Source organism: Lactuca saligna, chromosome 5 (genome assembly GCF_052625555.1).
Source record: "Lactuca saligna cultivar CGN05327 chromosome 5, ASM5262555v1, whole genome shotgun sequence".
NCBI lineage: Eukaryota > Viridiplantae > Streptophyta > Magnoliopsida > Asterales > Asteraceae > Lactuca > Lactuca saligna.
In genome coordinates this window covers 125,479,680-125,492,125 of record NC_136421.1, presented here as the reverse complement: position 1 = coordinate 125,492,125, position 12,446 = coordinate 125,479,680, and the positions used below count along the sequence as shown (strand labels likewise).

The 12,446-nt window shown below is 33.8% G+C and overlaps 1 pseudogene; it reads left to right on the top strand.

Annotated features, from left to right (window-relative positions):
- The first annotated feature begins 4,638 nt into the window (after nucleotides 1-4,638).
- LOC145045690 (pollen receptor-like kinase 4 pseudogene) lies at nucleotides 4,639-5,535 on the top strand (annotated as a pseudogene).
- The last annotated feature ends 6,911 nt before the right edge of the window (nucleotides 5,536-12,446 follow it).

Genomic DNA, 12,446 nt, shown 5'->3' with positions numbered 1-12,446 from the left:
GAGGGCCGCCGACGAGGGAGATGGTCGTTCGTCGCCTTCTTTTTCTCACAACGTGTTTTTTTTCTAGTTCTAAAATGGGTAGACGTCGAGGGTGGTTTTTGGGTAACGAACATAGAAGATAGAAGGGAGGAAGAAGAAGCGAGAAGAATTATTCGGAGTCTCGATTTGGATCCCGCTAAAAGGGAAGCGGAGGCGGCCAAACAAATATAAAACCCTAAACTTAAAAAGGTCAAAAACAATTAAAAAAACCGGGAAATTGAAAAAAGCCAAAAAAAAAATTAAAAAAAAAACGAAGGTAGAGGGACTCGAACTCGGGTACATCACATACTTAACCATCAGCTTTACCACTTGGTTGGGAATGCCACATCCATACCCTATTGGTTCACTAAAGCTTTTAACCACTTCGTCTACCATTTTATTATTATTATTATTATTATTATTATTATTATTATTATTATTATTATTCAAGTCTTAAGTTTTTTTTTTTTTTTTTTTTTGATAAATTTTCTTACAAATTTAAGACATGAATAATTAACTTTCTAAAAAGGGTCAATTTTCTAAAATTGGATTTTTGATGCATTTTTTAATATAGTAACATAGTCCAAATAAAAAAATAATCGTGCTGACCTCTCAGCTCGATCCTAGCCAGGGGCTCTGCCCTTTGGACCCCGCCAGGGGCGCTGTTCCTAGACCCCCGTTCGTTTAGGGGCTTCTCCTCTAAATAAAAATGTACTTTAAATCTTGAAAAACTTGAACAAGTGCACTCCTACGCCATCCTAACTTGTTCAATATTCAACAATATCACTTTTGGTCAACAATTTTAATCATATTACACTTAAATAATATTAATGATATAAAATCACCAACAAACCTCCCCCATTTAAGTGTAATCCTGATTAAACTTAAAACAAAACATAAACAACAACAAATTGATGCATAAATGATGACGATGAAGATGATGATGATGATGACGATGACTATTGATAGTGTGATGGTGATGGTGGTGGTGGTCGTGGTGGTGATGGTGATTGTGATAGTGATGGTGATAATGGTGGTGGTGGTGGTGATGGAGACGGTGACGGTGATGGTGATGGTGATGGTGATAGTGATGATGATGGTGGTAATGGTGATGGTGGTGATGGTGATGGTGGTAGTGGTGGTGATGATAGTGATGGTGATAGTGATAATGATGGTGATGGTGATAGTGATGATGATGGTGTGATGGTGATGGTGGTGATAGTGATGGTGGTAGTGGTGATGGTGATAGGGGTGACAGTGATGGTGGTAGTGGTGATGGTGATGGTGATGGTGGTGTGATGGTCATGATGGTGGTGATGGTGATGGTGATGATGGTGTGATGGTGATGGTGGTGATAGTGATGGTGGTAGTGGTGATGGTGATGGTGATGGTAGCGGTGATGGTGGTGTGATGGTGATAGTGATGATGATGGTGATGATGGTGTGATGGTGATGGTGGTGGTAGTGGTGATGGTGATGATGATGGTGATGATGGTGTGATGGTGATGGTGGTGATAGTGATGGTGGTAGTGGTGATGGTGATGGTGATGGTAGTGGTGATGGTAGTGTGATGGTGATGGGGGTGCAGTGATGGTGGTAGTGGTGATGGTGATGGTGATGGTGGTGATGATGATGGTGGTGTAATGGTAAGGGTGGTGATAGTGGTGATGATGATGGTGATGATGGTGGTGGTGGTGATGATGATGATGATGATGATAGTGATGGTGGTGATGGTGATGGTGATGATGGTGATGATGATCACGATGATGGTCATGATGATGATGATGATGATGGTGGTGATGATGATGATGGTGATGGTGATGGTGATGGTGGTGGTGGTGGTGATGATAATGGTGATGATGGTGGTGGTGATGATGATGATGATGATGATGATGCTGGTGGTGGTGGCGATGATGGTGATGATGGGTGATGATGATGATGGTGATGGTGATGATGATTATGATTATGATGATGATGATGATTATGATAGTGGTGATGGTGATGATGATGATGATGGTGATGGTGATGGTGATGGTGATGGTGGTGGTGATGATGATGATGATGACGATGGTGGTGGTGGTGGTGGTGGTGATGATGGTGATGATGACGAAGATGATGATGATGGTGATAATGATGATGATGATGGTGATGGTGATGATGATTATGATTATGATGATGATTATGATGGTGTTGATGGTGATGGTGATGGTGATGGTGGTGATGATGATTATGATGATGATGGTGATAGTGATGGTGGTGGTGATGATGATGATGATGGTGGTGGTGGTGGTGGTGGTGGTGATGATGATGGTGATGATGATGATGATGGTGATGATGATGATGGTGATGGTGATGATGATTATGATTATGATGGTGGTGATGGTGATGGTGGTGATGGTGATGATGATGATGATGATGATGATGATGGTGATGATGGTGATGATGATGATGATGATGGTGATGGTGATGGTGGTGATGGCGATGATGGTGCTGCTGATGATGATGATCATGATGATGATGTAGGTATACATGTTTGTGAGATGTTTTTGAACGTATTCATAAGCATTATAGTGTTAAACCACTAAAACGAGCAATGGATCGTGTATGTACACACATATATATGAATGATATTAATAACTATAAATTTGTGAAAATATAGATAATCATGTATAATAGAGGTGTGAAAAAAAAGTAGAAAAAAAAAACGACGTTTGGTGCCTGAAATATCGAAAATAAGAAAAATCCGTAGCTAATTAGCTACGGATTGGCTACGGAATTCTAACGAAAAGCATATTCCGTAGCTAATCCGTAGGTAATTAGCTACGGATTGGCTACGGAATATGCTTTCCATTAGAATTCCGTAGCCAATCCGTAGCTAATTAGCTACGGATTTTTCTTATTTTCGATTTTTGGGGCACCACACGATATTTTTTTCGCTTCATTTTTTTCACACCTCTATTATACATGATTATTTATATTTTCACCAACTTATAGCTATTAATATCATTCATAAAGTCGTGTGCACATACGAGATCCATTACTCGTTAAGTGGTTTAACACGCTTATGATCTACATTCACATATAAAATATTCACAAACACGTATATATACACAAATACGTGTACTAATATATCACAACTCATTCATGTATGTAAAAATACATATACAAAATTAAACCCATCACAAGATGATGAAAAGTATAGTGATTACATCGTTAAACTGTGAAACGAATACTTGATCCCGATGGTACACACGACTTTATGAATGATATTAATAGCTATAAGTTGGTGATAATATAGATGATCATGTGTAATAGAGGGGTAAAAAAATGAATCGAAAAAACAACGTTTGGTGTCTGAAAAACTGAAAATAAAAAAATCCGTAGCTAATTAGTTACGGATTTTTCTTATTTTGATTTTTCGGGCATTAAACATCGTTTTTTCTCTTCGTTTTTTTCCCACCTCTAGTATACATAATTATCTTTATTTTCAATAACTTATAGCTATTAATAGCGTTCATAAAGTCATATGCACCTTCGAGATTTAATGGTTTAATATTGTATCCGTAGTTATTCCGTAGCCATTTTGTAGCTAACTAGCTACGGAATAGCTACGGATTAGCATTCGTAACTATTCCGTAGCTATTCTGTAGCTAATTAGCTACAGAATGGCTACGGATTAGAATCCGTAACTATTCCGTAGCTATTTCGTAGCTAATTAGCTACGGACAAGCGTCCGTAGTTATTTCGTAGTTATTCCGTTACTAAATTAGGGCGTCCAATTCTGTAGCTAATCCATAGCCATTCTGTAGCTAATTAGCTACGGAAATTTTCCGTAGCTATTTTCGGTAGGAAAACATCATTTTTTCTAGTAGTGAAAATTGCAATCTGCAACAATTAGAACAGACGGTCATCAGAAGTTGCCAATTATCAATAACTTAGACGTTGTCTCTAACGAAAAGAGCGACAATACTAAGTATATAAAGACTTTAATATATTGTATATGTAGCGTATCTTGTTTGACTTTAATACGTTGGATATTCAACTTATCTTGTTTCATTAAATTACAAATATCAACAAAAATGAAATCCCTTATGATGATTAGGCCAATCAACACATCTTGTTTGACTTTAGGGTGATGCTAATAAGACACCCCTTAGACACTCTATAATATTTTTATAAAAAGTCAACCTATAATCAACTTTTTGTAATCATCTTTTTCGGAAAACAACACAATTTCAACCAATAAAAATATTTCAAACATTAATTAGGGTTATTTAAATGGTAAAATAAGATGTTTTATTAGCCAACCCCTTGACTTTAATACGTTAGATGCCTTTAAATGACATAATTAAGAAATATCGCAAAAAAAAAAAAAAAGCCTGCTGGCCTTCAAGAAACAGGCCTTCAAGAAACTACTCATAAGAATCATCCCGCATACGTTAATTGGCACTTTCACCACCTTATACCCTTGTCTTTTGTCCCATAAAACCATCATAATTTCAGCCGTTCCACCATTCATCTTCATTTGTTTCCTACCTACACAGCATAATTACTTTTATTGCTCACCAGAAAGCACTTAAAACAGCCTAAATATCTTTTGTTCCTCTTGAATTTGCCACATATGGCTTGTTTCAGGCCACCGTATTGGCTTACACTGCTCACGATTCTCGTTTCACTGACATGGTCACCAGCTATAGCAGACGAAAAAGACCCCGCAAGGCTAATAAAGTTTAAATCTTCTCTCTCTAACGTCGGGGAACTGAGCAACTGGAACGATACTGTTCCACCATGCAATGGTTTGAAAGAAAACTGGAAAGGAGTGATCTGTGACAATAATGGAAATGTGTTTGGGTTATTACTTGAGAACATGGGCTTATCAGGGACGATAGATACGGACACATTGGCTGAGATAACAAGTATCCGAACGTTAAGTTTCACTAATAATAGCTTTGAGGGCTCAATACCTAACCTCGAGAAAATGCTCCCGTTACGTGGGGTTTTCTTGTCATATAACAAGTTTTCTGGGGAGATAGGAAGTGATGCATTTTCGGGAATGAGTTCTCTGAGGAAAGTGGAACTAGGGAACAATAACTTCACGGGTAAAATTCCAACATCTCTTACGCAGTTGCCGGTGCTTGTGGATTTGGAGCTTCAGAACAACGAGTTTGAAGGAGAGATACCAGATTTTGAGCAGAAAGATCTGACAGTGAACTTTGCAAACAATAAACTTGGTGGTTCAATACCTAATGGGCTCAGCAACCAGGATCCAAAGTCATTTGCAGGTATGTCAAAATATTCTTGATGCATTTTCTTCAGTATTTCTTTATTATGAAAATTGCATATGAAATTGTTTACATTTTGCACAACTCATGTTGACCGGAGGATATGGTCGACGGACACGTATTTCTTTATTGTAAAAAGAGAATTTTATTTAGTTTTTACGTATGAAACAACTGCTTTTCGACTCCTTTGTATATTTTTAGCCAAACCGAATATGGCGAACGCCATCATCAAATAGACAGAAATTGAAGGAATCAAATCTTAACTTTTGGTAGACTTATTCAAGGTCTTTCCACGCTTGTTCAAAATGGGAAAATTAGTTAAGAGTTTTCAAACCGTTCCTGAATCATGTTTTGTCTGTTAAAAACAAAACACAATGAACTTAACATTTTGTTTAAAAAAACCTAACTAAGTTATACGTTCCTGAAAGTCAAATAAGAAAAATAGATGACATGGCTTAACTTGTTAGACCAAAGAAGTTTCCAAAACGTTTAAAAAACTCCAATCATGTTTTGACTATTCAAAAAAAAAAAATCAGCGAACTTAAAAATAACAAAATTGGAAATTTTTGAACAGTTTGGAACTTTGTTGGACCTTTTAGACAAAAGGTTAAGTTCGTTAAGTTTTTTTGAACATGATTGAGGTTTTTTAAATGGTTTGGAAATTTCATTGACTTTTTAAGTCATTTTCCCATTCAAAATCCATGACAATTGACATTATAATGCCTAATTAATTATCTTTTCTTAAATCCATATATTCAGCTTTCAACTCGAAACATAACTTAACTAAAGTTTTGAAAACAATAATGCAAAACAAATAACCAAAATAACTCTTTGATTAATCGGAAACTAACTCAAAACCGATGTTTTACAATCTATTCTCATAATCATAAACTCGATTATGGACACGTATATATAGCCTAACATACCAACTTGTATTAGACTAGGAAATTTATGACCAACTTACCATAAACTAAACTTTCCATAAATTAGATTGCTTGGACCCCAAGACTTAGGATTCCAACATTAACTTGTTTTGCGAATTAAAAAATGTTCCAACTTAGAGTGGTTAATTTAGTCATGATTCATGCTACTTGCTCTTGTTTGTCACTCATATGCTCCTAAAGAAGTGTCAACATAAATCAATATGCTTACTACTTCATGCATGCATAATTGGACTCCTCGACAATTTGATTACCGAAACCAAAGTTACAAATATAACAATTTTTTATGTAACTTTATGTAATCTTAAGTATATGGGTAAATACCCAAATTTCTTGTATATAGTGGTTGCTGCTGCATCTATAAATTATATTTTGGTGGTTGATAAACACAGAACATGTTACCTTTGCTAGCTACTTCTCTTGTCATTAAAATTAATTAGGATTTTGGTTGTGTGGGTATCCAAATTAGTTCACGCCCTTTACCTATGCATAAAGTAGTCTATATTCACAAGTTCCCTTTAGATAACACATGATCCATTTTAGTTCTTAGAAATGAAGGTATTTTGGATTACTCATGAATCCACTTACTTGGCTCACGCTATACATAATGTCTAGCCTAGTAGACATTTAATTTTTTGATCATGCTTCCATCTATTTTCTTGCAATGCGTATTGTATACAGTATACTACTTGCCTTTGCTCAGCTAAATACTTCCAAGAAGCATTGACACTACAAGAAAAAATGTAATTAACAGCGACAAAAGTCGCCGCTAAAGAGTAAAAAGTCGCCGGTAAAGGTAAAAGCGGCGACACGTTGCCGGTAAAAAGTCACCGCTATTGCTCTGTCGCTATTGATCAAAATGTCATTGGTAAAAACAATTGTCGTCGGTAATACTTCCTGTCGCCTCTAATGCTCTTGTCGTCGGTAATACTTCCTGTCACCGCTAATAACATTTTTTAGTTTTTAATTTTTTAATCAATGATATTGGTTGCAAAAAAACTGATACATAACGAAATTAAATGCAAAAAAAAAAAAAAAAAAAAAAAAAAAAAAAAAAAAAAAATTACATAATAACATCCGCCTAGATACAAAATATTGTTATAATTAATTTCATATCAAAATAAACAACCAAAGTTTTACAATTCTAACAAATAACAAAGTGTCATGACAAGTGTAACATACAAACCACAAATTAATTATCCAACGAACCATCATTGATCTTTCCTCAATTGAAAAAACACATAAAACCCCTTCCTACATGTCAGGTCGTTGAGCATTACCTAAAGATTTTCCAACTACATATGAAATAACAACATATATAAACTTATAAGTTAAATTATCAAACATAAACAAAAACTACCAAAGTACATTACTATTTCTTGCACTTGAATACAAGATATGCCAAAAGTAAATTGCTATTTTTTGCACCTGGGACACACAATTACCAAATCAACATGCATTTATTGATGCTAAAGTACATTGCTATTTTTAAACTAAGACAAATAACCAAAGTACATTGTTATTTTTAAACTAAGACAAAAAAACCAAAGTACAATGCTATTTCTTGCACATAGGAAAAAAAAACTCAATTACCAAATCAACATGCATTTTATGATGTCAAAGTATGTTCCTATTTTTAAACTAGAGACAAATAACCAAAGTATATTTCTATTTGTTGCACTTAAAATATAAAACACAATTATAAAATCAATATGCATTTATTGATCATTATATAGATACATGAAACTTTGAAATTAAATAATATACTCTATTTGAGCTAAAGAACCTTAAATACAAGAGATACCACAGTATATTGTTATTTCTTACACTTAAAATACAAGAATTACCAAAAATACATTGTTATATCTTGCACTTGGATCAAAAGTACATTTATCAAATCAACATGCATTTATTGATGCCAAAGTACATCACTATTTTTAAACTAAGACAAAAAACCAAAGTATATTGCTAATTTCTTGCACTTGGGACAAAAAACCAATCACCAAATCTTTTAGAAAATAATCACCACAAATAAAAATTACCAAATCAACATGCATTTATTGAAATTAAACAATTTGGTTTTACCTGTGATGGCTACAATGGTTGTGGTGATGGTTGCAATGGGTGTGAAATCAGTGGGATAACCAAGGTTTCCGGCCGTTGCCTCTGATATGGCCACGTCATTCTCTTAATACTTTCTTGAAAGTAGCTCTTTCTTGAGCACATGTTAACTCTCTTTCACCTTCTAGCCCTTGCGTTTTTTCTAAGAACTCTTACACTAACCGATTCTATATTTTCCAAAAGTGATTAACAATTAAGTATAAATAAAAACTTAATTATATGATAAATTTATAATTAAATACTTACGTATTGTTGTTCCGCCTCAACACTAACAAATACACAATTCCTATCGGTATGAGTTTATGAAATGTTTCCACTCTCTTAGCATTTTCTTTAACATTAAAAGTTAGATTATATTTTAAATATATAATTACATGTATTGTACGTTACCTTTTTATAGCAAGTACTGCCATATAAGCTCAGCCCCCATGATCTACGGTCGTTTGCATTTCACGGACTTTTTTGTTCGTTTCTGAAGCAGCATTGTGTTCGTCCGTTTGAAAATACTCACCTATTTTCCTCCAATTATCAACATCCATATCATCTGGGGGTAGCTAATGCTCTTGGGACATCCTCATACCCTTTGACTGTGAAAAAAAATATTCTTTTGCATCATCTTATGCTCTCAATAAACTTTTAACAAAGCCTCTTCAAAACTCTCTAACGACAAAGCAACGCCTGGATCCCGGGACATCCGATCCAAATCAAACTTCTACAAAAAAGTTAACCAAGTAAAAACCAGTCATAATTAACCATATAAATTATTTTTATATAAATAATTACCCCTAAATGTTGTTTTATTGTATCATATATCGCAAGGAAAACTTTTTTCCAAGTCCATTTATCAAAAGGGAGCACCCGCCACATTATTTTCCCAACTTCTTGTGCAAACATGTCTTTCCATGTCTTTTGGCTCTCCTATGGGATCATATGACATATCCCTATTATACGACATATAAATCGGTTTGCCCTTATTCTATAAGAGCGCTCTTTCAAGCATAATAGTTTTGGCTTTTCCTCGAACTTTCCTACGTTTCTCAACTACAAATATTATAAAAAATTATTAGAAATGATATTTAATTTATAATAACTAAATAAAACTAGTAAATAAAAACTTATAATAAGACTTACGGTCCTGCTCATGATCACCAACACCTCTAACACCTGTGAAAGGTGGGTCCTCAACTCCATCACCCCCATGTCCACGACCCATAACTTCAGCCATGGTGTACAAAACCAAAAGTCATATCGACATCATTTCCTGAAAAATTATAAGATATACAGATACAATTTCAATTACAAATACACATTACATAGGAATAAACATTTCTATTTAAACTAGGAATCCAAATAAAGTTTATATAACAAATACGCATTACATAAGAACTATTCTAATCAGAATCTTCCTCATATCATTTAGTGTCTTCTTCGGTATCATAATCAGAATTGTTCTCATCATAATCAATCTCATAATCAGAAACATCATTGACTTTACCAATTGGCGGAGGAACTTCAGTTGTGTGTGTTACCGGTATTACCGTCGCTGATATTAATTGGATTTCTTGTAGTGTGAGTTATGGTCATTTTTAATTGTGGGAAAAGCCTCACTAACTAGACGCTTATATTTCAGACTATTATAATACAAAGCAAACTTACAATAGGGCCCTTATACTATACAAAATGCATAAAACTATGTATAAACTAATACACCCCCTCAGTTTTAGCATGAAGTTTACAAATATTTAAATTGTTTCGAAAAACCAGAAATAACTAAGTAAGAAGACCCTTAGTAAATATATCTACAAATTGGCAAGCTGACGGTACATGTAAAACATACACATGTCTAATGGCAACACATTCCCTTACAAAATATAAATTTATATCTAGATGTTTGGTCTAGCAGTGTTGTACAAGGTTAGAGGATAAATACATGACACTCACATTATCGTAAAACAAAACCATTTCTTTAGTTAACAGACAAGATAACTAGAGAAGAAGATTGTAAAGCCATACATCTTTAGCCACGACATTGGCCACCCCACAGTACTCAACCTCGGCTGAGTAGCGAGAAACAACATCTTGATGCTTAGAGGAACATGATACAAGATTAGTGCTAGGATAAGCATAGAACCCGAATGTAGATTGACGGGTGTAAGGACACCCGTCTCAGTCAACATCAATATAAGGGACGAAGCGATCAATGGAGGAAAGTTTAATAGATTGACCATGAGAGAGGGTACCTTGAAGCTAATGGGGAATGCTTTTAAGAGCTAGAAGATGAGGTTCACACAGATCATGCATGAAAAGACAAATTTGCTAAACGACATTTGTAATATCAAGACGAATGAAGGTAAGATATTGGAAAGAACCAAGAAGACCTTAATAGAGAGTAAGGTTAAAATAGGACGACCCTCAGGAGAAAGTTTAGATTTGGTGTCAGAAGGGGTATTACATTAATTGCAAGAGGACATGTCAGCACGAGCAAGAATTTTCTTAGCAATGGAAGTCTAGGAAAAAAAAGGTCATTAACTGATCGAGAGACAACAATACCAATGAAGAAAGAAAGGTGACCCTTATCATACATGGGAAACTCATATGAGAGACGAGAAATGATGTGAGTGATGAGAGTAGAATCGGAGGCGAGAAGAATGACATCATCAACATATAAAAGAATAAACATATCCTATATATTAACCAATGATGGGCAAAAATGTAAAACTATCTCTTTGTTTTCCTTCCTTTCCTTTCAAATTAAGAACATAATGTTCCTTCCACCTTGAGAATACAAGTAATAAATTTAATTTTGATTCTCTTTAATTTACTTTCATTTTCCCTTAATTATAAAACTCAAGAACTGGTATGTTTTGTCTTAACTCACAACCCCCTTAGGCCTCATTTTTTTGTCATTAAATTCGAATGCATTTTGAGATTTTGCAAATTATTCTCCTTAAGAACAATTTTCCAACTTAAGATCATCTTTAGTTATTAGAATTATAAATTCGATATGTAGTTGATTTTCACACGGCATTCACAATGCATTTCACCTTATAAAATTAAACACATTATCACATCATCATTCCTTTTCTTATACAACTTTATCGTTTTATTTTACAAAGAATTGAATGCTATTTAATTCAACATTTTTTAAACAAATTATTTATTTTGTTCATCATTTTATCTAATATATTTTATTTTCATTTATTAGTTCAAATTGTCACCTTAGTGTAGTTGAGTTTAGGCTGTGTTTGGCGCGCCACAGCTAACTGATAAGCTAGCTTATTTTTTGAGTCTTTTTATGTTGTCGTGTTTGGTAAACTAAAAAATAGATTATAAGCTAGGTTTTGGAAAAACTACTTAGACTAGCTTTTTATGAACTTTTTTTAAAATTTCTAAATACATCCCTTAATTAATTATAGAAATACATACTCTCATATGTCCTTTTATGTAATTTTACATATTTCAGCTAACTTTTCAGCTAGTTTTACCAAACATCTTATTTTATCGGCTAGGTTTTCCATTATCAACTAGCTTTTTATTTAACAACTATCTTTTTATTTAACAACTAGCTTTTTAGCTACTACATCACACATAGCCTTAATCTGGTGAATGTAAATTAACTATTTAACCTGCCTAAGTCCCTTAAACAATGCATCCTCCCTAATAAATAAAGAATTTCTTTGTTATTTGTCACATTCTCATTAATTTGGCCACATGTCATTTTGTGGTTATTTTCAATTAATTTTTTCCATATGGTATTTGTGGTTGTTTCATTTTTATTAAATGTATTAATTGTAATAAATATAATAATAAAGGTATTTCAATTTCACTAATTGACTTTCCTTCTAATTTCTAAATTTCTAAATTAAAGCTCATTAGTTTTTTTTTTTGTTTATTTATCTAAATTATTTGTTTAAATTTAAAAGAGAAAAAAACTTTAATTTTAATAATTCAATATTTTTATATTTTAGTTATAAATTTAACTTCTCAAATGTTTATAATTTTATATATAATCTTTTTTAATTGAAACCATATAACACATGGGTCTTACACCTAGTGGTTTAATACATTACTAGGTGTGAAACTCG